Source organism: Clupea harengus, chromosome 26, assembly GCF_900700415.2.
Source record: "Clupea harengus chromosome 26, Ch_v2.0.2, whole genome shotgun sequence".
NCBI classification, from domain to species: Eukaryota; Metazoa; Chordata; class Actinopteri; order Clupeiformes; family Clupeidae; genus Clupea; species Clupea harengus.
The window spans coordinates 2,839,467-2,844,682 of NC_045177.1; the positions used below are offsets into that span (position 1 = coordinate 2,839,467).

Below are 5,216 nucleotides of genomic sequence, written 5' to 3' on the forward strand. Positions count from 1 at the left end.
ATCTACGAGTGGTGTGAGACACACACACACACACACACACACACACACACACACACACACACACACACACTCCTTATCCCACAGATGGATGTTATCTACGAGTGGTGAGACCACACATACCCTTACACACACACCTTATACTGTGTTTATAGATATGTGTGTAGGATCATATGTGATGTAACAGCATGTGTGTGTGTGTGTGTGTGTGTGTGTGTGTGTGTGTGTGTGTAGGATCTTGTGTGGGATTCCTCGGGGGCAGTATCAGCAGTTGTTTCAGCTGGGGGCAACAGAACCGTCCACCTGCAGTGCCACCGACTGCCTGCTGGAGGCGCTGCTGTCCTATGATAGCCAAACGAGACCACAGCAACACGACTACAACAACCAATGACACCACAGCACTACGGCTACAACAACCAATCAGACCACAGCACCATGTCTATAACAACCAATCAGACCACAGCACCATGGCTATAACAACCAATGACACCACAGCAACACGGCTACAACAACCAATCAGACCACAGCACCATGGCTATACCAAACAATGACACCACAGCAACACGGCTACAACAACCAATCAGACCACAGCACCATGGCTATAACAACCAATCAGACCACAGCACCATGGCTATAACAACCAATCAGACCACACTACCATGGCTATAGTAGGTTTTTAGGGGTGTCTGATGTGCTTGAGGGGCAGGAGAAGAGGGGGGCTGGTAGGGCTTCAGGGGTATCTGACGTTCTTGAGGGGGGCATCCATTCTGTTCATGAAAGTGGCACTGAAAGCCATGGGTTAATAAGGAAGAGTGGATTAAAGATTCCAAAGCAGTTAAATGGGGCAGTTTGAGGAAGCAGCCTAATTAAGAGTGGCTTTGCAAGTGGAGAATTCTGCAGGGAGTTCCGATTCTAGAGTTCCATAGTTCCAGCTCAGGGAATCTGGAACAGTGGAGTCTTTAGATCTCTCCTGTGACCCAAGAATGGCATAGATATTCTAGTTCTAGTTCTCAAAGCGCTACATTTGTAGTCATCAGTTCAACCCCGCTGTTCTCACTCGATTGTTGTCCACTGTATATATATATTTGTTGATGGGGTTAATGTTGACCTCACGTTCAGTATATGTTTACATACTATACATTACATACATCAGACACAATCTTCTGCTTAGTTCACTATTCTGTAGTTTAAAGTGTTTCTGTTTCTGTAATCTCCAGTAACAATATTTTTTTTAAATCTGTTAATTTCTCTGGAGAAGCCGTCCGTTTAAAAAAAAAAAAATAGTGTTCCAGAATGGAACTGTTTAGTTGATTGACAGGTTGTTTGAAGTTGTATGTTCATATTAAAAAGTGTTATTATTAAGGCTATATTGTGATGGGTGTCTGTGCTTATTGGTCTGCTTCCTGGGTCACCGCTGGGGTTTAATGGTGAAATACATTTCAAAGGTTCTAAATGCGGACACTGCAATGACCCCCCTTACCCAGGTTTATCATTAAACCACATACACACACTCAGTTAACTTACCCAGGTTTGTCACTAAACTATGTACACACACATCTTACTAGCGTCCAATAAAAACTGTGACTAAATAATTACCTGGCAAAAATGCAGGTCTAACAATAAATAACACCCTCCCCCCAAAACCCACACACACAAACCATCAAGTAGACAAAAGTTTGAAAAAGTCACTTTTATTTGCAATAGACAAATTCTGGTAATGAAAGAGGAACACAAATCATGAGAGATCCAGCGCTCCGCCTGACCTACGACCTTATGATTTCATTTGCTAATAGACTTCATGATGAGGGCTCTCAAACTCCAGTCCAGATGAGACGAGGCGAGGCTACATCGGAACGAGACGAGGCTACATGGGGCCCCAGAGCCATAGAGGTCAGCAGTCTGTGTTTTTCGCTTGTTGGCGGCAGATCCACTGAAGGCCTGGGGCCGTTTCGTCTGCAATTGGGCTCAATTCAACACAGTTAAAGAGATACAACAGCATGTCCTTCAATTCAACACAGTTAAAGAGATTACAACAGCATGTCCTTCAATTCAACACAGTTAAAGAGATACAACAGCATGTCCTTCAATTCAACACAGTTAAAGAGATTACAACAGCATGTCCTTCAATTCAACACAGTTAAAGAGATACAACAGCATGTCCTTCAATTCAACCCAGTTAAAGAGATACAACATCATGTTCTTCATTATCAAAATGACAAACTACAAAGAAAATAAAAGTAAAAAAAAAAGTCAAAATGTACAGACAATCACATGAGAAAAATGCATCCCTTTTACCCGAAAGGAACAAAGACAAAACTCAACAAAGACGCTGGCTGACTCTGGAACAACTCTGTACCATAGAGATAAGGACCACAGCAGAGATCCATTCCTGTACCATAGAGATGAGCCATTCCATTCAGTGTTGAGGAGCTCAAGCGTGTCCCTAAACTCCTTCAGATTTATTTACATCCAAATGGATCACCCAGCTCTGTACCATAGAGATAAGGGCCACAGTAGAGATCCATTCCCGTACCGTAGAGATGAGCCATTCTATTCAGTGTTGAATAGCTCAAGCGTGTCCCTAAACTCCTTCAGATTTCTTCACATCCAAATGGATCACCCACATCACCCATGACCACTGACTACACACGATTAAGAATCTACGATTCAAATAATTCAGTTTATTTTACAATTTAGGCAAAGATATGTCAACTTTCCTCCCTCCACACAAATAGGGTTCTGGTCATTTAACAACGCTGGGAGCACCATTGAAGTTCAGATGTACATCCATCTATCTACATCTCTGAAGGTCACGCACTAATGGGATCAAGGTCAACTGAAAGCAAGTAGTCATGTAGGCAGAAATAGCATTACAGCCAATCAACGGGATACCCAAACCACACCTGACAACAAACCGATCACAGATAACCAAACCACACACACACACCTGACAACATGCCAATCACAGCTAACCAAACCACACACACACACACACACTGACAAACAGATCACAGATAACCAGACCACACACACCTGACAACAAACCGATTATATGACGCTCCTGGTTTGCTTACGTGGTAGACAATGAGTCATCAGGTTAGGCTTATTACTCAACAGCCGAAAACAATGACTTTACAGTAGTCTTCACAGTCTATGGGAACACACACACACACACACACACACACAACATCTTTCTTTCCAATACAGAATGGTCCCTTATATTTAAAGCCTATATTTTCATTGGGCTGTTGATGCAAATCTTCTAGGCCCAACCTGATTAGTTGGGCTCCTGGCACCTCCCTTAGAAATGATCTCAATCTAAATCCTTCATATATTTTACATCTGTTTTCACAGTGATGAATCCCTTCAAAACGTAAAAGAAAATAATTAAAACAATTAAATAAAACAATTAAAAATCACAGTGTTTGGTGATCAGTGCAAGAACTACGCCAGATATCAACTCTAGAACTGATCTAGCAATTAAGGGTCAGAATTCTACTGTAAAAGAATCTAGAATTTTCATTAACTGCCATTCCTAACTGTGGCTCGAGTTCATTATGACATCATCAAACGGAACCTTCAGCTGGCAATGAAAGGCCAACCAATCGGGGCAAGATCCATGGACTCTCCAGACTCTACCCAGAGACAACCAATCAAAATCACAGAACAACAAAAAGATTAAAGACCAGTGCACGAACAATGACCTGAACCTGATCGAGTAGCAAATCACACATTAATAGGCTACATGTTTCTCACACACACACACACACACACACACTCTTACTACCAGAGGTAAGGAACACAGTGTTTTCTTTCTTCATCTTAAAGAACAGTTTACATACACTTTTACTGGGGGGGGGGGGGGGGGGGGGGGGCATGCATCTCAAGACCTGTTGATGGTGCATTTTACTCTTGTGCTTGTTTTACAGTCTGACTGTTTGCATAAGAGAGAACCGTTTTATCATGTGACTCAGTCCCTGCCTGCGGTTTTAGTTGTGTCTAGAATCTTCTGAGAGAGAGAGAGAGAGATAATTCCAGAACACCTAACTTGCACCTGACTCAAGACACTTAGGGGGAAAATAAAGAACAAACATCACAAAAAAAAAAACTTCTGCACAGGAAGCAAGGTCAATGAAAATCACAATGGCCCTTGGAATCCTCCAATCAGAAAGCTCCCTTCTGTCCCAACGCCCAATGGGAAGGGCCAATGATCCGTCATGGCTACCCTCCCAAACAGCAGTATCAGTACCAGCGCATATATACACCCTAACCACACAGCTGAACTATCTGGACCAGCGCACTTCATTTCAATCCCAATAATAAACTAAAAAAGTACACACACACACACACACAACCTCTGTACGACCTTCTGACATTTAAGACTCAAAGTACTACAGTTCACAGTGATTTTAAACGACGAAAGAACAAAAGGCGAAGTGAATGGGAATAGGGAATCTTCCCGATGGGAATAGGGAATCTTCCCGAGCTCCTGGGTCCCACAGTACACTCCACATTTATCCTGGCCGAGAGTCAACATCACGGGGAGCTAAAACACTACAAATAATAATAATAATAATAATAATAATAATAATAATAATAAAAAAAAAACACTTGACAACACAAATACTCAAAACACGAGCGCAACAAGGCATAATAGCCCTGTTTCTACTTACAGTGGAGACAGTAGTTTGCTCAACTTCCATCAGGGGGCGAAATGTCACAGCAGAGAGTCAACATGCCGCAACACTAATGCCCTCAACTTCACCCAGGGGGCCACATGCCATGGCCCTAATGCCCTCAACTTCACCCAGGGGGCGACATGCCATGGCCCTAATGCCCTCAGTGCACCTGGGGTTCCGCGTGTCCCACATGCCAGTGTGGTCAACCACAGAAAATGCCACATAATCAATAAATACAAATCATAACAATGAAGACATTAACAACAACAACAACAAAAAATACATAAATAACTGAAGGGGGAAATGTTGCCAAAGCCAGCAGATGAAGTTCATCTCTCTCTCACACACACACACACACACACACACACACACACACACACACACACACACACACACACACACACACGACCAGGACTGGTCCACACACACACACACACACACACACACACACACACGACCAGGACTGGTCCACACACACACGCACGCCTGACCAGGGCTGGCGTTAATGCCCTACATCAACTGGCTGAGGTGTAATCTTCA

General features: G+C 43.1%; 2 long non-coding RNA genes across 2 annotated transcripts; one reads left to right on the plus strand and one right to left on the minus strand.

Annotated features, from left to right (window-relative positions):
- The first annotated feature begins 71 nt into the window (after positions 1-71).
- LOC116219837 lies at positions 72-1,364 on the plus strand. The gene is made up of 2 exons (XR_004163323.1): positions 72-104; positions 232-1,364. It is a non-coding gene; the product is annotated as an uncharacterized LOC116219837 (long non-coding RNA).
- Positions 1,365-1,672: 308 nt separating this feature from the next.
- On the minus strand, positions 1,673-3,856 carry LOC122128898. Its single transcript, XR_006151684.1, has 2 exons — positions 2,985-3,856; positions 1,673-2,944 (listed from the first exon to the last, which is right to left on the minus strand). It is a non-coding gene; the product is annotated as an uncharacterized LOC122128898 (long non-coding RNA).
- Between the last annotated feature and the right edge of the window lie 1,360 nt (positions 3,857-5,216).